Genomic DNA, 23,184 nt, shown 5'->3' on the forward strand with positions numbered 1-23,184 from the left:
ATTTCAGTCCCATTTCATTTCTCAGTTGTATTAAATTGGTGTCCTCTGATTAGCGTCAGCCTTGAGCTAAAAAATATTTTTTTCAGTAGCTTGCACCTGCTGTTGCTCACAGCGTTGCTGCTCTTCATTTTGTATTTTGTGTCATAAGAACATAAGAACTAGGAGCAGGAGTAGGCCATCTGGCCCCTCGAGCCTGCTCCACCATTCAATGAGATCATGGCTGATCTTTTGTGGACTCAGCTCCACTTTCCGGCCCAAACACCATAACCCTTAATCCCTTTATTCTTCAAAAAACTATCTATCTTTATCTTAAAAACATTTAATGAAGGAGCCTCTACTGCTTCACTGGGCAAGGAATTCCATAGATTCACAACCCTTTGGGTGAAGAAGTTCCTCCTAAACTCAGTCCTAAATCTACTTTCCCTTATTTTGAGGCTATGCCCCCTAGTTCTGCTTTCACCCGCCAGTGGAAACAACCTGCCCGCATCTATCCTATCTATTCCCTTCATAATCTTATATGTTTCTATAAGATCCCCCCTCATCCTTCTAAATTCCAACGAGTACAGTCCCAGTCTACTCAACCTCTCCTCGTAATCCAACCCCTTCAGCTCTGGGATTAACCGAGTGAATCTCCTCTGCACACCCTCCAGCGCCAGTACGTCCTTTCTCAAGTAAGGTGACCAAAACTGAACACAATACTCCAGGTGTGGCCTCACTAACACCTTATACAATTGCAGCAGAACCTCCCTAGTCTTAAACTCCATCCCTCTAGCAATGAAGGACAAAATTCCATTCGCCTTCTTAATAACCTGTTGCACCTGTAAACCAACTTTTTGCGACTCATGCACTAGCACACCCAGGTCTCTCTGCACAGCAGCATATGTTAATATTTTATCATTTAAATAATAATCCCTTTTGCTGTTATTCCTACCAAAATGGATAACCTCACATTTGTCAACATTGTATTCCATCTGCCAGATCCTAGCCCATTCACTTAGCCTATCCAAATCGCTCTGCAGACTTCCAGTATCCTCTGCACTTTTTGCTTTACCACTTATCTTAGTGTCGTCTGCAAACCTGGACACATTGCCCTTGGTCCCCAACTCCAAATCAGCTATGTAAATTGTGAACAGTTGTGGGCCCAACACTGATCCCTGAGGGACACCACTAGCTACTGATTGCCAACCAGAGAAACACCCATTAATCCCCACTCTTTGCTTTCTATTAATTAACCAATCCTCTATCCATGCTACTACTTTCCCCTTAATGCCATGCATCGTTATCTTATGCAACAAACTTTTGTGTGGCACCTTGTCAAAGGCTTTCTAGAAATCCAGATATACCACATCCATTGGCTCCCCGTTATCTACCGCACTGTTAATGTCCTCAAAAAATTCCACTAAATTAGTTAGGCACGACCTGCCCTTTATGAACCCATGCTGCGTCTGCCCAATGGGACAATTTCCATCCAGATGCCTCGCTATTTCTTCCTTGATGATAGATTCCAGCATCTTCCCTACTACCGAAGTTAAGCTCACTGGCCTATAATTACCCGCTTTCTGCCTACCTCCTTTTTTAAACAGTGGTGTCACGTTTGTTAATTACCAATCCGCCGGGACCACCCCAGGGTCGAGTGAATTTTGGTAAATTATCACGACTGCATTTGCAATTTCCCTAGCCATCTCTTTTAGCACTCTGGGATGCATTCCATCAGGTCCAGGAGACTTGTCTACCTTTAGCCCCATTAGCTTGCCCATCACTACCTCCTTGGTGATAACAATCCTCTCAAGGTCCTCACCTGTCATAGCCTCATTTCCATCAGTCACTGGCATGTTATTTGTGTCTTCCACTGTGAAGATCGACCCAAAAAACCTGTTCAGTTCCTCAGCCATTTCCTCATCTCCCATTATCAAATCTCCCTTCTCATCCTCTAAAGGACCAATATTTACCTGAACCACTCTTTTTTGTTTTATGTATTTGTAGAAACTATTCCTATTCCTATTCCTCTCCTTCATTGCTATTAGAGGTGTGTACAGTGCATGGTGAACTTTGTTAATTGGCCACAGATGAGTGTTGCTATGGTGCTGTGAAGACCACCAATACAGCAGTTTGTTGAGTATTACTGGTATAAATGCTGTTCTTTCGGGCTGCGCAAGTGGCGAGACAAAGCACTCATTTCATAAATAGTCCACGTTAAATCAACGATCGATATTTTGTTCAAACATATAATGGACACATTTCTATTCATTGCATATCCCAGTTACAATTACATGAGGCAGAACGCTTGAATAAATGAGGCGTCAACCCTTATTAAATTTCCACAACTCTTCTCAATTATGCTTTACATTTGATCAATTGTATACAGCAACAAATCTAAATGTCACCTTTCGCACAGTAAAACATTGCAAGGCACTTTGCAAGAGCATTATCAAATATCGACACTGACAGATAAGGATGAATCACCCACATCTTGGTCAAAAAAGATAGATTTTAAGGAATGTTTTAAAGCAGGTAAGAGAGCTTGAAAGGCAGAGGCTTCCGGAACGAATTCAAGAGCTCATGGTAGGCAGCGGAACTGCTGATAGCTAACTGCACATAAGCTGTAATACATTTTCTTTCACTTAATCAAATCCAATAGAATGAATGAAGAGCACAGACTGCAATAATCCGTCCCTACTTAAGAAACAATTTATTTTGAAGATAACTGAAGACAAAAATGAAAGTTCTGTCTTTTTTATATGTTTGGCAGTAGTTTGATCTCAGGTTGAATTTTCAACCTGCATCTTCCACGAGCATAAATTACGACACGGGCGCAAACTCCCACGGGTGCCAGGAAACGAGATTCTCGCTGGCGAGATCCCCTTTTGCAATTTTCCCCGCTCCTTGACAGCAAGTGATGTCATGGGATTCCCAGGTGGGAACTTCATTCAAATACATTTTATACATTTAAATATTATTAACAAGCCTCCCTGCCAGATGATCCCCCCACAATGAATATTCATACCTGAATATTCATACAACAGCTTTATGAGGACGGGTTTCAGAGTGGATCCCACTGGGGTTACCAAGATAAGTATAGCCCCAGGGAGGAGAAAGTCATACCTGGGCCGAGTCCTGGCATGGGACAGTGGCAAGGATGAGCCCTTTGGGGAGCCCCTTTGGGGAAGGGAGGTGGAACTTTACTGTGAAGGAAGGGGTGGTGGCTGTGAGGGCAAGGGGCGGTGGGCGGAGGGGGGAAGAGAGTTCCCCTGATACTACCGTGGCGGGGGTGGGAGGCAGAGAGCCCCCAATACTTGTGTGGCTATGGGGGGAGGGGGGCAGTGGGGCAAAAAGAGTCCCCAGTTTCTCGATGATGGGGGTGGTGGATCACCTCAGCTTGGGCTGGGTTCTATGTGTCTGTTGTTGCTCTTTTATCTTTATTAATAATAACCACAAGACGCGAGTACGTTCCGTGTATTGGACAAGTGACCACACAACCAGTATATTAGTTCAATTACTGTTTATTGTTAAACATAGGCTTGGTTCTATGCGTAATAATCTACTCGCGGGTACACATTAAAACTGCTTAAAACTACCTAACAGCTTAAATGACCTTTACTTAACTTTCAAGTGACCGGCTCTGTGCAGGTTAGACAAGGCCTTTGTCTGAATCTTCACGTGTGGCGGCTGGAAGTTGTCAGGTACGTCTAGGCTGCGGCTCATCCTTCAGGTAGCGGTCACAGGTCCTTGAACTTGGCTGGTCAATGTGCTGCAGATGGTGGGGCAGAGGCCGGTCCCAAAAGAGACAGAACGTTGGTCGCGCAGTTCCTCTTATCCTCCGATCTTTCAGGCTCCTTTGGTCCCAACTCAGGATCCAATGGATCGATAGGATTTCGATCACCCTAATCAATTCTGGCCAATTAGGGGCGGGAACCTTGATAGCTGGGTGGGTCCTAGTTGTTATTGTCCAAGGCGCATACGCACTTCCAAATAAGGTGAATAGGTGCCCCCGTGTCTGTTAATGCTGCTATGTTTCAATCGGAGTCCCATTGTCCTGGGGAAATCGGTGATTGACCTTTAGCAGGTGCAAGTATCTGTGTAGGTCTGGTTTCCTCTGCACAATACACAGGGGCTGTGTATCATCTGTGTCCCAACCTGACCACAATTCCCATTATCCTTTGTGGGCGGCCATTTTAGATGGCCACACTATGGAGGTGTGGGGGGAGTTTCATTCCAGCACTGGTTGGGACGCCCTTTAAAGATGGTGCCTGGAGCTCTGTGGAGTTGGCATTGTTGACTCTATCAGCGCCCCCCGCCCCCAGCTAGACTGATGTCACAAACTATGTCTCCAGGTTTTGTTTGCACTAAGTGCCTGAAATTCTGATCTGAAAATTTGGTTATGCATTTGGAGAGATACACATCAGAGCTTGACACTCTGACTAATTATGGCAAAATTCCACCCGTCATTTATAACATAACTTCCATCATGATGGTAATAATTTGCTGTTTTACCCTTTACTTTGTTTTGCTTTTCTTCATCTTACAGTCACCTCTCTGATTGCTTAAAATATCTGTCGTTTATGGTCTGAATAAATAATTGTTTCAATGTAGGTGCTGCACAACTAATTTCCAATTTTCATTTTGGTGATTCCCAATTACTTGCAAAGTCATCCACTTAGAAACCATGGGCACAATTTTCCCCACACCACCCGCAACATGTTTGACACCAGTGGGAGCGTCCCGCCATTGGCCTGTGGTGGGACCTTCCGATCCTGCCGCTGCCAATGGAGTTTCCAGTTCTATGCACGCCCGATGCCAGGAAACACGTGGCGGGGGTTCACCAGGAAACCAGTGGCCAGAGTTCGCCAGCAGCGGGAACGGAAGATCCCACTGCTGAGAACAGTCAGAAAGTCCTGGTGGCTGGCTTGGGAGCTCAGGAATTCGAGTTGCTCTGGTCAGGTTGTTTGATCATTTGCTTTATTTAGCATTTTGGATTGATGCAGCACTGACACTATATCGACTCTGAAGCTGCTGCGGAAAAAATAAAGGGCGCAATTCTCCGAAAGATTTGTATGTGTGGGCACCGTCAGGAAATACGGTGCGATTCCTGCCAGCTGAGTCATCGCGATCCACATTGCAATCCACCCAACATTTAGAAATTAGGATTCAAATATGCTAATCTGGTTCACGCCCAGCGAGGGGCTGAACCAGATTATGTCAGCTGCAGCGGGCAGGGAGTGTCACGCACTGTTTGGCCCCGGCGCAGTTCCCGTTTCAGGCCTCTCCCGCTATTCCGCCGACATAGTGGGATTTACACAAGGTGCAAAACGACCAGAGAATCACCCCTTCATAAATATTCCCAGCACAATAATTGTCTCTCATTCATTTCTCGTGCAGCCGTCCATCTAACATCCGTTTGGTAGACAGTAAATAGCCTACTAAACCCATGTGGTGGGTTGGAAGTCCACCACATTCATTCAGTTGATGGTACTCCGCCTGGCACACCAGCTGAATCATCATAGAATCATAGAATTTACAGTGCAGAAGGAGGCCATTCGGCCCATCAAGTCTGCACTGGCTCTTGGAAAGAGCACCCTATCCAAGCCCACACCTCCACCCTATCACCATAACCCAGTAACCCCACCCAACACTAAGGGCAATTTTGGTCACTAAGAGAAATTTATCACGGCCAATCCACCTCACCTGCACATATTAAGAAGTTTTACAACACCAGGTTAAAGTCCAACAGGTTTGTTTCGATGTCACTAGCTTTCGGAGCGCTGCTCCTTCCTCAGGTGAATCGCTCCGAAAGCTAGTGACATCGAAACAAACCTGTTGGACTTTAACCTGGTGTTGTAAAACTTCTTACTGTGCTCACCCCAGTCCAGGGTGCACAGCATCTCCACATCATGGCTGCACATATTTGGACTGTGGGAGGAAACCGGAGCACCCGGAGGAAACCCACGCACACACGGGGAGAACGTGCAGACTCCGCACAGACAGTGACCCAAGCCGGGAATCGAACCTGGGACCCAGGAGCTGTGAAGCAATTGTGCTAACCACTATGCTACCATGCTGCCACGATGCCATGTCTGAAGCGTGTGAAGTCAGTTGAATATTTGAGGCATCCACAGAAAGAAATATTTCCCAGTCTTTGGCACAATCTATCCAAATCCAGCTGAAGTGTAAATTCTTGTCCTCAGGCACTTGATATTACCCCTTGTTATGATCCAGTTAGAGATCAATAACTTTTTGTTTAAAGTAGACAAAGTTTGAAATCCCTATTACCTACGAGGAGACTAAAGCCACGGGATTTCACTGTTTTAAACAAACAAAGCAACCTCTATTATACAAAGCCAGAAAAGTAAAACAATTTACAATATCCCTCCTATACTCTTAACATTCAGAATTAACATGAGGTAAATATGAATTCTCAAGCAAACTGTTGAACACACCACGATGCACATTAAATATCAAATGGGACCAAGACAGATCTCATGGATTTTTGAGTAACCCACCCAGACCATTGTGAGTCACAACATCTCAAACCTTTGTCTTCCTCGCAAGGGATTTCAGCTCTCAACTTTCGAAGATCTAACATCTGAATTCCCCTCAGACGCTGCTAAAACTTTGACTGTTTCAATGGTTGCTCACCTCCCGATGGTTCAATCTCTTCTCTTGAAATTGTGTCCTGTGGTATTCACAAAACTGAACACCCGCCTCTTATTAACGGCACGATTCCAGTTCATCCATAGACCGCTAGCTTCACTAGGCTGGCACTGCCCCTGTTTCTCTTCAAACTCCAGTATGCCTGCGGTAAAGATCTATAAATTGCTCCCAGGCCATGTCTGAGCGCAGCCTGGCACAGAATCAGTGTCCTTCTGCTACCTTCTCAGGTCTCCAGGACTTCATTGAGCCTTAACTGCCTGGAGCTTGCCACAGCTCCCAGGGCTTCTCTGTGAGCTGCGTCCCACCACGGCTGGCTCTGATGTTCAGAAGGGAGGGTCAAAGCGCAGAAGAGTAATAGTTATAGGGGACTCTATAGTCAGGGGCACAGATAGGCGCTTCTGTGGACGTGAAAGAGACTCCAGGATGGTATGTTGCCTCCCTGGTGCCAGGGTCCAGGATGTCTCCGAACGGGTAGAGGGAATCCTGAAGGGGGAGGGCAAACAGGCAGAGGTCGTTGTACATATTGGTACTAACGACATAGGCAGGAAGGGGCATGAGGTCCTGCAGCAGGAGTTCAGGGAGCTAGGCAGAAAGTTAAAAGACAGGACCTCGAGGGTTGTAATCTCGGGATTACTCCCTGTGCCACGTGCCAGTGAGGCTAGAAATAGGAAGATAGAGCAGACAAACACGTGGCTAAACAGCTGGTGTAGGAGGGAGGGTTTCTGTTATCTGGACCACTGGGAGCTCTTCCGGGGCAGGTGTGACCTGTATAAGATGGACGGGTTGCATCTAAACCGGAGAGGCATAAATATCCTGGCCGCGAGGTTTGCTAGTGTCACACGGGAGGGTTTAAACTAGTATGGCAGGGGGGTGGGCACGGGAGCAATAGGTCAGAAGGTGAGAGCATTGAGGGAGAACTAGGGAATAGGGACAGTGTGGCTCTGAGGCAGCGCAGACGGGGAGAAGTTGCTGAACACAGCGGGTCTGGTGGCCTGAAGTGCATATGTTTTAATGCAAGGAGCATTACGGGTAAGGCAGATGAACTTAGAGCTTGGATTACTACTTGGAACTATGATGTTGTTGCCATTACAGAGACCTGGTTGAGGGAAGGGCAGGATTGGCAGCTAAACGTTCCAGGATTTAGATGTTTCAGGCGGGATAGAGGGGGATGTAAAAGGGGAGGCGGAGTTGCGCTACTTGTTCAGGAGAGTATCACAGCTATACAGCGAGAGGACACCTCAGAGGGCAGTGAGGCTATATGGGTAGAGATCAGGAATAAGAAGGGTGCAGTCACAATGTTGGGGGTATACTACAGGCCTCCCAACAGCCAACGGGAGATAGAGGAGCAGATAGGTAGACAGATTTTGGAAAAGAGTAAAAACAACAGGGTTGTGGTGATGGGAGACTTCAACTTCCCCAATATTGACTGGGACTCACTTAGTGCCAGGGGCTTAGACGGGGCAGAGTTTGTAAGGAGCATCCAGGAGGGCTTCTTAAAACAATATGTAAACAGTCCAACTAGGGAAGGGGCGGTACTGGACCTGGTATTGGGGAATGAGCCCGGCCAGGTGGTAGATGTTTCAGTAGGGGAGCATTTCGGTAACAGTGACCACAATTCAGTAAGTTTTAAAGTACTGGTGGACAAGGATAAGAGTGGTCCGAGGATGAATGTGCTAAATTGGGGGAAGGCTAATTATAACAATATTAGGCGGGAACTGAAGAACATAGATTGGGGGCGGATGTTTGAGGGCAAATCAACATCTGACATGTGGGAGGCTTTCAAGTGTCAGTTGAAAGGAATACAGGACAGGCATGTTCCTGTGAGGAAGAAAGATAAATACGGCAATTTTCGGGAACCTTGGATGACGAGTGATATTGTAGGCCTCGTCAAAAAGAAAAAGGAGGCATTTGTCAGGGCTAAAAGGCTGGGAACAGACGAAGCCTGTGTGGCATATAAGGAAAGTAGGAAGGAACTTAAGCAAGGAGTCAGGAGGGCTAGAAGGGGTCATGAAAAGGCATTGGCAAATAGGGTTAAGGAAAATCCCAAGGCTTTTTACACTTACATAAAAAGTAAGAGGGTAGCCAGGGAAAGGGTTGGCCCACTGAAGGATAGGCAAGGGAATCTATGTGTGGAGCCAGAGGAAATGGGCGAGGTACTAAATGAATACTTTGCATCAGTATTCACCAAAGAGAAGGAATTGGTAGATGTTGAGTCTGGAGAAGGGGGTGTAGATAGCCTGGGTCACATTGTGATCCAAAAAGACGAGGTGTTGGGTGTCTTAAAAAATATTAAGGTAGATAAGTCCCCAGGGCCGGATGGGATCTACCCCAGAATACTGAAGGAGGCTGGAGAGGAAATTGCTGAGGCCTTGACAGAAATCTTTGGATCCTCGCTGTCTTCAGGGGATGTCCCGGAGGACTGGAGAATAGCCAATGTTGTTCCTCTGTTTAAGAAGGGTGGCAGGGATAATCCCGGGAACTACAGGCCGGTGAGCCTTACTTCAGTGGTAGGGAAATTACTGGAGAGAATTCTTCGAGACAGGATCTACTCCCATTTGGAAGCAAATGGACGTATTAGTGAGAGGCAGCACGGTTTTGTGAAGGGGAGGTCGTGTCTCACTAACTTGATAGAGTTTTTCGAGGAGGTCACTAAGATGATTGATGCAGGTAGGGCAGTAGATGTTGTCTATATGGACTTCAGTAAGGCCTTTGACAAGGTCCCTCATGGTAGACTAGTACAAAAGGTGAAGTCACACGGGATCAGGGGTGAACTGGCAAGGTGGATACAGAACTGGCTAGGCCATAGAAGGCAGAGGGTAGCAATGGAGGGATGCTTTTCTAATTGGAGGGCTGTGACCAGTGGTGTTCCACAGGGATCAGTGCTGGGACCTTTGCTCTTTGTAGTATATATAAATGATTTGGAGGAAAATGTAACTGGTCTGATTAGTAAGTTTGCAGACGACACAAAGGTTGGTGGAATTGCGGATAGCGATGAGGACTGTCTGAGGATACAGCAGGATTTAGATTGTCTGGAGACTTGGGCGGAGAGATGGCAGATGGAGTTTAACCTGGACAAATGTGAGGTAATGCATTTTGGAAGGGCTAATGCAGGTAGGGAATATACAGTGAATGGTAGAACCCTCAAGAGTATTGAAAGTCAAAGAGATCTAGGAGTACAGGTCCACAGATCACTGAAAGGGGCTACACAGGTGGAGAAGGTAGTCAAGAAGGCATACGGCATGCTTGCCTTCATTGGCCGGGGCATTGAGTATAAGAATTGGCAAGTCATGTTGCAGCTGTATAGAACCTTAGTTAGGCCACACTTGGAGTATAGTGTTCAATTCTGGTCGCCACACTACCAGAAGGATGTGGAGGCTTTAGAGAGGGTGCAGAAGAGATTTACCAGAATGTTGCCTGGTATGGAGGGCATAAGCTATGAGGAGCGATTGAATAAACTCGGTTTGTTCTCACTGGAACGAAGGAGGTTGAGGGGCGACCTGATAGAGGTATACAAAATTATGAGGGGCATAGACAGAGTGGATAGTCAGAGGCTTTTCCCCAGGGTAGAGGGGTCAATTACTAGGGGGCATAGGTTTAAGGTGAGAGGGGCAAAGTTTAGAGTAGATGTACGAGGCAAGTTTTTTACGCAGAGGGTAGTGGGTGCCTGGAACTCACTACCGGAGGAGGTAGTGGAGGCAGGGACGATAGGGACATTTAAGGGGCATCTTGACAAATATATGAATAGGATGGGAATAGAAGGATACGGACCCAGGAAGTGTAGAAGATTGTAGTTTAGTCGGGCAGTATGGTCGGCACGGGCTTGGAGGGCCGAAGGGCCTGTTCCTGTGCTGTACATTTCTTTGTTCTTTGTTCTTTGAGGTCCAAACTGCCACTCTTAGCTACATCAAAGGGCCCAACAAAACCCTGGAAGCCATAACTTCCTGTTCACAGCAGCACCTTTTCAACATGGGGTCTCTTTCTTGCCACAGAACACTGACTGTCCCAGCAAAACACGTAGATAAATTGAAACCAAGAAACCTCCTTAAGCTCCACCCAGCTCCATGACAATGCAGCCTGTCGGAGGGAAGGAAAAGCTCAAAGTCTGTTCTCGACTGCGTGGTGTTGGTAAAACTTTGTTTACTTCGGAAAAACTGTGTGCACACAGGAGAGGCAAGTTCTGCTGCTAGCTTTAGATCGCAAAAGTCAGCTCTGCCTGTCCTCAGAATTACATGCATACATATTTAAAGTTTTTTGGAGTCACAAGCAGGTATTGACGTCACTGAATCATTCGGAACAATACAAAGTGATCAGTATGCATATTTTCTGGTCCCCGTAATGGGAAAACGATTAAAGAATACAATGTTTCCTTACAATCTCATGGGTTTGTGCTTAACATATTTAACTTCTAGAAGAGGTGCGAATGTGTTGGACTTACTGGGGCCACCTGTGTTTCCCTTTTCATATTCAAATGCTCTGTGAGATGATTAAATCATTTCCAATCTGGGTGACTTTAATCCTTTGCTTGCTGGTTTTCCCTTGGTATATGTTTAACCCTTTCCCTGCTGGTTTGCCCTTGACCTGTGCTATTACAATACTTTGAGACATCTTTATTATACCAATCCTGACACATATAGCAATTTCTTCCGCTAACACTAAGGTGAAAAGGTTTAGTCGAATCTGGCAACCCTAGGGCTGGGGCTAAAGTGAGGGTCTGCTTTAATTTGTTAAAGGCTGTGTCTTGCTCTGGGCCCCATTCAACTTGCTCCCAGGACTGTCTCCCTCCCCTGGTCAATCCTTGCAATGGCTCCGCAAGCTCGGAGTAATTCTCGATAAAGTTCCTACTGTAGTTTAATAGCCCCAATGCCTGTCTAACTCCTCTTATGGTCTGGAGTTTTGACATTTCTAAAATAGCTTTTTTCTGATCCCCTGGAATCTTTCTCTTTCCTTGTTTAATGTGGTATCCCAAGTACACCACCTCTCCACACCTTAACAGCGCCTTCCTGGGGTTGATCTTAAGGCCAACTCGCTGTTTGGTTGCTAAGGTCCGGGTGAGGGTGATGATGTGGTCTTGCCCCCCTACTGAAGCTAGTAGGATGTTGTCTACATACTGGAGTATGGTACTCTGTGTCCCACTAAGATTCACTTGGGCGACCCCCTTGCCCATGTGCCTATGAAACATGGCCGGACTATTGTGAAAGCCTTGGGGTAATCTAGTCCACATATACTGTTTTTTCCCTGCGGTAAAAGCTAATTTGTCCTGAAGCTTTTCCCCCATTGGAATAGACCAGAACCCGTTGGCTATATCTAAAACTGAGAACCCATTCTGTTTTGGGCGAAGGTTATTCCAAATAGTGGTCAGATTTGCCACAATGGGGTATTCCCTTACCGTGTGCTTGTTTAAGCTGATGTAATCTATCGTCAGTCGGTACGAGCCGTCTGGCTTCCTCACCGGCCAAACTGAGGAGTTAGTGGATGAGTGGGTCTCTTTTACTATCCCCTGAGCTTCTAATTCTTGCACTATCTCCCTTACTGCCTCGGTCGCTTCCCGTTTTATCGGATACTGCTTATGTGGTGGGTGTGGGTCTCCAGTGATGGTGGCTGGAGTCACTCCCAGGCTCCCACAATCTTGCTTGTTTCTGGCCCATACTGCTGGATATGCTTGTGCTATTATTCCCCACACCCCCTGTTGCCCCCAGTCAGTGGTGACTGAAGCCATGCTGTGGATGCGATGTCAGGCCTTTCTTCCCCACCAACCTGCATTGAATGGCCCTTTCCACTCAATGGCCTGTGTTTTAGTGTTTATTACTCCCAAACGCTCTAGCCAGTCTGTTCCTAATATAGTCCCCTCAGCAGTGTTGCGTACCCAGATTTGGATTCTAACCGTGAAATCCCTGATTTCTAAAAGGGTGGGTTTGCTTAATGTGACCACATGGACCCCATCCCCCACCCCCCTGATCTGGATTGTGTGACCGGTTAAGGGTAAATCTATATCGGTGATGGATATTGCGATCCCGGTATCTATTAACATTGTGCACGCCTGGCCCCCTAACAGCGCATCAACAAATATCCGGGAGTCCCTTTCTTTACCAGTGAGGGCTGAAACGTGTCATTGCTTTAGGACACTGAACATCTTCGCTAAATCCTTAGCTGAAACCTGTATTACCGATCCTGGGGCACTCGACCCCCCCACTGCCGTTTAGGGCTGTGGGACCCTGACCTTCCTTGCCCCCTCCCTTTGCCCAACAATTTTCCTGCTCATGTCCTGGTCTCCTGCAATTCAGGCACCTCAGGAGTCCCCATTTAGGTTCTTTCTTGCTTTTACACTCCCTTGCAAAATGTCCTTCTTTGCCGCAGGTGTAGCACTGCCTTCCTCCTTCTAATTTTCCTCCGGAGCTAACCTTGGACCCCTTTCCTATGTTAGCCTCTGCCTTCATAGCCCATGCTAAGACCTGATTAAAGTCATTCCCCACCGGAAGTCCCATATCTCCGATCCTAGTTAGGTGCAGACCCATTCTATCCGTTAACATTTTAAAAAATATTTTGTCATCTCTACTGGGGGCTACTTCCCCTGAATGATGCTCAAGCGCCTCAAATTTCTTCTCTGCATAATCCTCGACCCTTTCCTTTGGTCCCTGTTTAAGTAAGGTGATCAATGTCCAATTTGGGCTACCTCTCCCTAGGGCAGTTCGCACTGCTGTTCTAAAGGTTGTTTCCCCCACCCCTCTGCGTGACCCACATGCAACCCCTATATGGTTGTGGCATGCTTGCCCATACCGGTGCGGGAATCTTTGCCTTTAACAATAAATGGATATCATCATTGGTTAACCCTCTGCGGCTCTACCCTCTTGTGGTTATTCTTGGTTTGGCCTCCCGTAATTCGTCCAGTTCATCCCAAAAAGGGCCATTATCATCCTGTCGTTTTAGAGAGGACAGTTCATTCAAGACCATTTGTTTTTTCCCAGCTGTGAAGGGCGTTTGAATATGCTGCTCAGTGGTTTGCCCCTCCACCGTTTTCCTCACTACACGCACTGGGGGTACTGGCAACATTTCCCCCTTTTCCTTATAAGGAGGGGGGTATGCATAATCCCCGTGCATTCCCTTCTCAGCACTGTCCCAGTCATCTCCGTAGTCACTCTTCTCCATGACACGTGGTGCAGTCGAGGTCACAGTCCCTGCAAATCTGCCCTGTGGTTTTCTCCTGTCCCCTTCCTGCGCGCGTCTTACAGCTGCTCCTCTTGCCTCCTGCAATTCTTTGCTCCCTATATTCCTTAAAATTGCAGTTGCAATTATTACCCCCTTCTCATACTTATTCTTGGTTTGGCCTGCCCACCAGGCCTTCTGCTCAGCCGCGGGTGCATCTGAGTTGTATCCTTTCTCCCTCATCTTTGTAATTAATTTACTATTGTGGGTTACAATCATCTGCACGATCGATCCCTCGGGCCGCCATCTATCTTGCTCTACCTTGCTCTTGCTGCCTGTTTTATCTGATCTGGCCATCTCTGCCATTCACTCTCACACACACTCACACCACTCCTGCGGGGTTCCTCCTCCACGGCTCTACCCTCTCGTGGTTACTCCTGCGGCTACTCCTCTCTCACACTAGGTGAGATCCTTCTAACTCTTTCTTCCGTGGTATTTCATCCTACGGGTTTTTACTTTTGACCAGGCACTTCAATCTCCAAAGCAAGTTCCTTAGCAAGTTTTTCTTAACTTAACTACCCAATCCCACACCCCCGGTTTCCCCCAACGATTTTAATTCACCTCATGCGGTCAACTCTTCCTCCGTTTTGTTCTTTAAGATCGCAACTTATGGCCGACCAACGACTAATGTGGAATCGCTCCCTAACTATGGGTGGTAGATTAAAAGACACTCACTCGATTTGGAGCCACATAGTTGCCGGTCGTCCTGTGTTGATCTCCTGCCCTGACTACACCAACTGTTGGAGGAAAGAAAAACCTCAAAGTCTGTTCTCGACCGCGTGGTGTTGGTAAAATTTTGTTTAATTCAAAAAAACTGTGTGTACACAGGAGAGGCAAGTTCAGCTACCACCTTTAGCTCGCAAATGTCAGCTCTGCCTGTCCTCAGAATTACATGCATATATATTTAAAGTTCTTCGGAGTCACAAGCAGGTATTGACGTCACTGAATCATTCGGAACAATACAAAGTGATCAGTATGCATATTTTCTGGTCCCCGTAATGGGAGAACGATTAAAGAATACAATGTTTCCTTACAATCTCATGGGTTTGTGCTTCACATATTTAACTTCTACAAGAGGTGCGAATGTGTTGGACAATGGACCCCTTAGACTTACTGGGGCCTCCTGTGTTTCCCTTTTCATATTCAAATGCTCTGTGAGATGATTGAATCATTTACAATGTGGGTGACTTTAACCCCTTGCTTGCTGGTTTTCACTTGATATATGTTTAACCCCTTGCCTGCTGGTTTGCCCTTGACCTGTGCTATTACAATACTTTGAGACATCTTTATTATACCAATCCTGACACATATAGAAATTTCTTCCACTAACACAGCCTGCTCTGGTTTATCCTTAAACTGACTGCCAAGCAATTATCCCTATTTTACAATTCCTCCAGCTAAGTAAGCAAGCCAGCTGTTTTATGGCTCTTAACTTTCTAGCTGGTAACCCCTTTAGTCGACATGAGCTTTTAAGTGAAATAGACTCTAAACTGTTTTAGCTGCAGTTATCCCATTTTCTACAGTTAAACTTCAATCTTCCCAGAAGTAAACATCATCTTCAAAATACTACTACAAACCTTGAGCTTATATATTCATCACGTCCTGAAGTTAATGATTGTGCTATCAATGCCTTAATCCAGATTTCTCATGAACATGAACTGAACAGAACCTAAGACTGGAGCCTGAGAACTTCTACTCGACGCAATCTAGTTTAAAACTACCCTTGTGGAATTTTTTTTTTGTTGCCACTTTGTTTTCACTTCTCCCGATCAGACTCAATTTTTACACACAGTACTCTCATTTGGCACTTCCCTAAGAAAAGATCTGGAAATTCAAATAAATGTTCGACCTGAATGACTGCTCGAATGGATCCAGGTTAATTCTGTATTTTCTGACGCTATGTTATGTATCCCCAAGCCAGCCTTAATATTCTAGACGATCATTCACTACATTTCCAATGAGGTTTTCCATTGAGCTCATCATCGAAGAAGTTAAACTCACAGGTTAACATTTTACAAGCTATGACTTTAATCTCTTTTTAAATAAAAGCAAAATGTGTGCTTTCTAACAATCATCTGACATGGCACAGTGGTTAGCACTGCTGCCTCACAGCGCCAGGGGGCCGGGTCCAATTCCAATCTTAGGTCAATGTCTTTGTGGGGTTTGCACTTTCTCCCATTGTTTGCATGGGTCTCTTCCAGGTGCTCCGGTGTCCTCCCACAGTCCAAAGATATGCCGGTTAGGTGGATTGGCTATGCTAAATTGTCCCTTTGGGTGGGTTTCAGGAATAGGCCGGCGGATTGGACCTAGGTGGGGTGGTCTTTCGGAGGGGTGGTGCAGGGTCGATGGGCCTAATGTGCTCCTTCTGCACTGCAGGGATTCTATGATTCAATGATTCCTTGTTCTCAGTGAACTATTGAAAATATTCATGACGGTGTATTAACAGGTTCAACCTCTAGTACCATAGGACAGCCGTTCCTAACCGTTTCCTTTATGCCGACCATAGATCGTCAGCAAAAGGTTTTGCAGACCACAACGTGCGCAATCCATTTTCAACATTATTTTTTTATAGAGTCTACGGCTGACTGGAGTCAGATTTCTAAATCAACGGACATTAAAAGCCCAGCCATTTTTAACAGTTTATGATGCACACTGACAAGTACATTGCGGAATATATTACACCAGGATGTTTGTGAAGCAAATTACATTGCGAGTAATAATGTAGCATCAATTTTGATGCATACGAGGTACACATACCACCTGTAGCACTCTCGTGACCACCAGTGATCCGTAGACCACAGATGCCCACGGACCACAGGTTGGGACCCACTGCCATAGGATAAATCAAATCTGCCTTTGGTGTTTCTTCCTACTTTAAGGCCTCTTAAGTTAGCTTGCACCATTTCCCCTGAGATGCAAGCAGTACATTAATGTTCAGTTTAACTTGCTCTGCAAGGTGAAGATCCAGCCATCCCATTGTTAGGGACAGATAGTGATGGGTTCTTTTCTTCATGTCCTTGCTGGAACATGGAGAAGTAGATTGCCTGCCCTGTACATTATCCGCCTGACTTTCAGTCCATTCATCACAGTGCGAGCGATCCACTCCACCAGTTTACCCCACAGGTGGGAAAGAGGAAAACTTTTTTTTTCCAATTAAGGGGCAATTTTGCGTGGCCAATCCACCTAACTGCACATCTTTGGGTTGTGGGGGTGAAACCCACACAGACACGGGGAGAATGTGCAAACTCCACACGGACAGTGACCCAGGGCCGAGATTCGAACCCGGGTCCTCAGTGCTGCAGCCCTAGTGCTAACCACTGTGCCACGCGTCGCCCGGGAAAGAGGAAAACTTAACCTGAGATAATAGCTTTTGTAAGGGCCCCGAAGAATCCAGCACGAGTTTTAAGGATACAAAATAATAAAGTTTATTTACTATAACAACATATACATAGCAGTAGCAGTAACTTCCCTTGCTACCTTCTCCTTCCTCCTGGTTCCTGGACTGGCCAGCTTATTTATAGTAGGAGTTTCTCCGCCCCCCTCATTGGGGAAGTTCATACTCCCATAGGATTGTGGGATAATCATTAGTCCCCAGCCAATCGTCAGTAGGCAGGTTATAACATCCCTCCCCCCCAAAGTCCAAGGAATCCACCGTAGGCCCTGGCGAAGGGAGGCGTCGAACTCGTTTGGCCGCAGGCCGGACGCCATTTACACGCGGCGCTGGATCAGGCGGCGTATAATGAGACGGAGACCGGCGCTTCCGTGATGAACGGCGCGGTTGTACATCCACGGCCTGTGGACCCGAGGATTCCCCCTCTGATTCATCCTGTGTCTCCATCTCGGAGTCAGAGTCTGCTGCCTCCGTCATGTCAGCGTCTCTGTCCCCATTCGGTCCCGTCATGACCTGCGCAGGTTTTGAGTGAGGCACCAGTGGAAGATTTGGAGGACTACCTTCCCTTGTTTCTGGTCTTTGCCGCTGTTGAACTGAGCTCCGGGGTCGGGGAATCTTTTGCGGGGATGATCTTCTGGACCGGACGTGGTCTACATGTTTTCGCTGGAGACGACCCTGGGCTTGCACTTGGTACGATATAGGGCCCGTTTGGCGAAAGATTACCCCAGGAACCCATTGGGCACCCCCAGCAAAATTCCGCACGAATACTGGGTCACCGGGCGCAAACTGCCGAATCGGACGATGCCGAGACAATCCCGGTCCCTGCCGTTCTTGTGTGCGGCGTACTTTTGCGCCAATGTCCGGGAAGACCATGCTAAGGCGGGTGCGAAGTCTCCGGCCCATTAGGAGTTCTGCGGGAGCTACCCCAGTCACTGTATGGGGGGTGGTCCTGTACGTAAACAAAAACCGAGCCAGTCTCGTGTCCATTGATCCGGAAGACTGCTTCTTTAGGCCTCTTTTGAATGTTTGCACTGCACGCTCTGCCAACCCATTTGAAGCCGGGTGGTAAGGGGCAGTGCGGATATGGCGGATGCCGTTCATCTTTGTAAACCTAGCAAACTCCTCACTCGTGAATGGAGTGCCATTATCCGTGACCAGCACCTCGGGGAGGCCATGCGTGCTAAATGATAAACGCATTTTTTCAATTGTTGCGCAGGACGTTGTCCCCTGCATCTTATGCACCTCCAGCCATTTGGACTGGGCGTCAATTAGAAGAAGGAACATGGATCCCTGAAAAGGGCCTGCGAAATCTGCATGTAAGCGTGCCCAAGGCCGCCCTGGCCATTCCCAGTGATGTAGGGGCGCGGCCGGCGGAAGCTTCTGATGCTCCTGGCAAATGGAGCAGTTTTGGGCCACCTTCTCAATGTCGGTGTCGAGGCCTGGCCACCAGACATAACTCCGGGCCAACATTTTCATCTTGGTCACGCCCGGATGCCCATTGTGCAAGTCTGATAATATCAGCTCCTGGCCTTTTTCCGGGACAACCACACGCGTCCCCCACAAGAGGATGCCGTCTTCCACGCTGAACTCTGACAGCTTGGAGGAAAATGCCCGTAACTCGCCTGGGAGCTGTCTATGCTGCCCACCATACAGGACTATGTGCCGAACCTTTGACAGGACTGGCTCCGTCTGGGTCCACTCACGGATCTGTGATGCCGTGACAGGCAAGGTGTCCATAAAGTTTAGGGTTGCGACCACCTCACCGGTCGTGGGGGTCGACATGGGGCCGGTCGATAAAGGCAATCGGCTCAGTGCGTCGGCATTTGCTATCTGCGTACCTGGTTTGTGCTCCAGAGAATACTCATATGCAGCAAGCAACAAAGCCCAGCGCTGGATCCGTGCAGAAGCAATGGGCGGTATCGGCTGATCCTCTCTGAAGAGTCCCAGCAGGGGCTTATGATCAGTCACGATAGTGAAATGGCGGCCGTACACATACTGGTGGAAGCGTTTCACCGCGAAAACCACTGCCAGGCCCTCCTTCTCGATCTGCGCGTACTTCTTCTCCGCTGCAGTCAATGTGCGGGAGGCGAAAGCTATCGGTCGCTCGGCCCCGTTCTCCATCTTGTGGGACAGGACAGCCCCAATACCATACGGGGATGCATCACATGTGACGAGCAAAGGCTTTCCCGGATCATAGTGGGTTAGTAACCCGGATGACGACAATTGTTGCTTTACCCGCCGGAAAGCGGTTTCTTGCGGCTGACCCCAAACCCAGGTGTGATTTTTCTTTAGCAGCAGGTGTAAGGGGGCCAGCGTAGTTGCCAGATTGGGGAGGAACTTCCCGTAATAGTTTACGAGACCGAGAAAAGAACGAAGATGCGAAGTGTCAGTCGGGGTGGGGGCATGTTGAATTGCACGCACCTTCTCTGCGACGGGGTGCAGACCCTCGCGGTCCACCCGATAACCTAGGTAGACTACTTCTTTTGCCTGAAATACGCACTTTGTGTGACGTAAACGGACTCCAGCCTCCGAAAGGCGTTTAAGGACAGCCTCCAGATTTTCCAAATGCTCTTGCTCCGACGTCCCTGTAATCAACACGTCATCTAGGTAGACAGCCACACGTGGTAAACCTCTCAAAATTCCCTCCATAACACGTTGAAAAATTGCACAGGCAGAGGATACTCCAAAGGGCAACCGTGTATATTCATACAGGCCCCGGTGTGTGTTAATTGTTACATATGGTCGGGAGGCAGGGTCCAGCTCCAACTGCAGGTAGGCGTGACTCATATCTAATTTTGTGAATGAGAGTCCGCCTGCAAGTTTCGCGTAGAGATCCTCTATGCGAGGCATTGGGTATCGGTCGAGTCGGGAAACTGTATTCACTGTAAGTTTATAGTCGCCACACAAGCGAACTGTGGCATCTGGCTTCATTACTGGCACAATTGGCGCTGCCCAGTCAGCAAAACGGACAGGCCTGATAATACCCAAACTCTCCAAACGAGTGAGCTCCCCTTCTACCTTCTCGAGCAAAGCGTAAGGCACTGGGCGCGCCCGGAAATAGCGCGGTGTGGCTCCTGGTTCAACTTGGATACGGGCTACGGCCCCTTTTATTTTCCCCAGACCAGGCTGGAATACCTCTGGGTATCGTCCTAGCACCTCAGTCAACCCTCCAGAAACTGTTTGGAGGATGTGCTGCCATTGCAACCGCAAATGGCGCAACCAGTCACGACCCAACAGGCTGGGCCCATGGCCACGCACTACGATAAGTGGGAAACGCCCCTCCTGGCGTCCATAGACAACAGGGGTCATTGTAGTTCCTGCAATGTCCAGTGGTTCCCCCGTGTAGGTGGCCAACCTGGCCTGTGAGTCAGTTAGTGTAAGGGTCTGTATACCCTGCTTGATGCGGTCGAATGTCCTCTGGGCGATCACGGAGACCGCTGCGCCAGTATCCAACTCCATCTCCAGCGGGTGGCCATTGACCCGTACTGTCACCTTAATGGGGGCCACACGGGGAGCTGCCACACAATGCAGCTGCAGGCAGTTGTCCTCCGTCTCCACGTCCTCAGGAGTGGTCGCCGCAGGTTCATCCACATGGAAGGTACGGCCTCTGGGCTGGTCCCAGTTACGGCCCCTGGGCTGGTCCCAGTTTCGGTCGGAACGACGGCGCCTCTGGCGTCCCCAGGACCGCCGTCCGCGACGGGGTCGGCGCCTACAAGTCTGACACGGACATGGCTCATCATCCATTGGCTCTGGAGAAGGCTCCCTTCGGGGAGGAATGTCCGATGGCCACTGGCGTCGGTCTGGTCGTTGCCTCGCCCAAGGTACCGCAGGAGTGCGGGGGGACGTTTTTGGGCGGAAAGGGTTTCGCCCCAAGGCATGCACTTCCATTCCCTGTAGCTCCTGTACTCCTCGCTCTGCGCTCTCTCGGGACAAGACTATTTGTATTGCCTGTTGAAAAGTCAATGTTGGCTCCGCTAACAACTTTCTCTGGGTGGCCGTATTGTTAATACCGCAAACCAAACGGTCGCGTAACATTTCTGACAAGGTCTCACCATAGTCACAGTATTCCGCAATCCCGCGTAGCCTGGATAAAAAATCGGCAAGGGATTCTCCAGGGGTCCTCTCAGCGGTATTAAACCGGTAACGCTGGACTATCGTGGACGGGGTTGGGTTAAAGTGTTGCCCCACTATATTCACAAGTTCGTCAAACGTTTTGGTGTCCGGCGCAGCTGGGTACGTAAGGCTCCTAATCACCCCAAACATATGCGGCCCGCAGGCGGTGAGCAATATGACCACCTGGCGCTCGTTTTCAGTGATATTGTTTGCCCGGAAATAGTAACGTATCCGTTGTGTGTGCTGGTTCCAGCTTTCCAGCGCAGCATCAAAAACATCCAAACGTCCGTACAGAGGCATGGTATAATAGAAAACAACTTCCAACCTGTATCCAACAAAAATCCAGGGAGGTGGCTTCAGCAGTGTAGACAGCTATTCACTTTTACCTTCATCGCCAGTTTTGTAAGGGCCCCGAAGAATCCAGCACGAGTTTTAAGGATACAAAATAATAAAGTTTATTTACTATAACAACATATACATAGCAGTAGCAGTAACTTCCCTTGCTACCTTCTCCTTCCTCCTGGTTCCTGGACTGGCCAGCTTATTTATAGTAGGAGTTTCTCCGCCCCCCTCATTGGGGAAGTTCATACTCCCATAGGATTGTGGGATAATCATTAGTCCCCAGCCAATCGTCAGTAGGCAGGTTATAACAATAGCTCAACACTTCTGCTCTGTCCTTCGCCATCATTTATCATCCTGCTGGAGACACCCTGCAAAGGTCCTATTATTTATTTATTTATTTTTGAGGAATGTTATTCCTTTCACAGAGTTACAAAGCCAATGTGCAGAGTGGACAGGGCAAGACCTCAACCTGTCCCCTTACTTGCTCCAAGAAAAACATTTCAAATTCAAGCTGAATCCACTTCACCGTCCTCACAAAAGAGACGTACTCGATTCAAGCGGACAAAAACAGGCATTGCACCTAATCTCATGCTTCCTCCTATGCGTCATCTTAGCCAAAAGGCCAAGAAGGTCCAATTTGCTCGCCACCAACCTCCGACTCTTCACATGTACAAATAATATTTCTCCTATTATTCTGCTATTTCCACAACCCCCCAGATTCCTTTAGATTGAGCTAACTGACTCTAAACCTATCACTGCCTATGTTCTGATTTTAACGGCAGGACAGCAATCAGTGGGCTGGAGGCTGAGGAATTGGCAGCAAACTGTTCTGACCCCAGCAGTCCAATCTCCAGCTAATCCCCAGGCTTGTCCTGCCAGCTGCTAAGTGGCGGTTGATCTGACTGAGGGGTGGCCTTCTCACATGCGCAGGTTTAACCTTGAAGACCGGGGAAAGGGAGCTGGATGTCAGCAGGTAAGCTCCCCAGGCAATTTTAACTACCCCCATTTTAACTTTGATGTCAGATTCGAATTGCCAAGCTGCTCCCCTACGTTTTGTCAGCTGTAGCCCCATTACAGAGCATTAATCCAAGATATTATCAATTCTGGTGCTAATTGTCACATGCTTAATTAAGCAGCAATCATTAATGAAATCCTCCTGAGGTCTTCCCATCTTTATGCCTTGTTTATCCAACTTGTAAAGTAGATAATTGAAATCTCCCATCACTGCTTTATTATCTGATTTTATGACATAACGACATATACCCATTCTTCTCTTAGTTTGATGGTTTATGGCAAAAAAACAGAAATATGTTGGTGTTTCTGTCCAAATGTAATTGGAGCTACAGGGGTCACTTTTCACCTCTCTACCAACTCCGAATATTGCCCGATAGAATGAAAATCACAATGGGAGCATCAACTTGCCCCAGAGTTGTATCACCAGGTGCCAGCACTGCATTAGTTATTCCATTTTCCCAGGTGATCTCTGTTTG

Source organism: Scyliorhinus torazame, chromosome 15, assembly GCF_047496885.1.
Source record: "Scyliorhinus torazame isolate Kashiwa2021f chromosome 15, sScyTor2.1, whole genome shotgun sequence".
NCBI classification, from domain to species: Eukaryota; Metazoa; Chordata; class Chondrichthyes; order Carcharhiniformes; family Scyliorhinidae; genus Scyliorhinus; species Scyliorhinus torazame.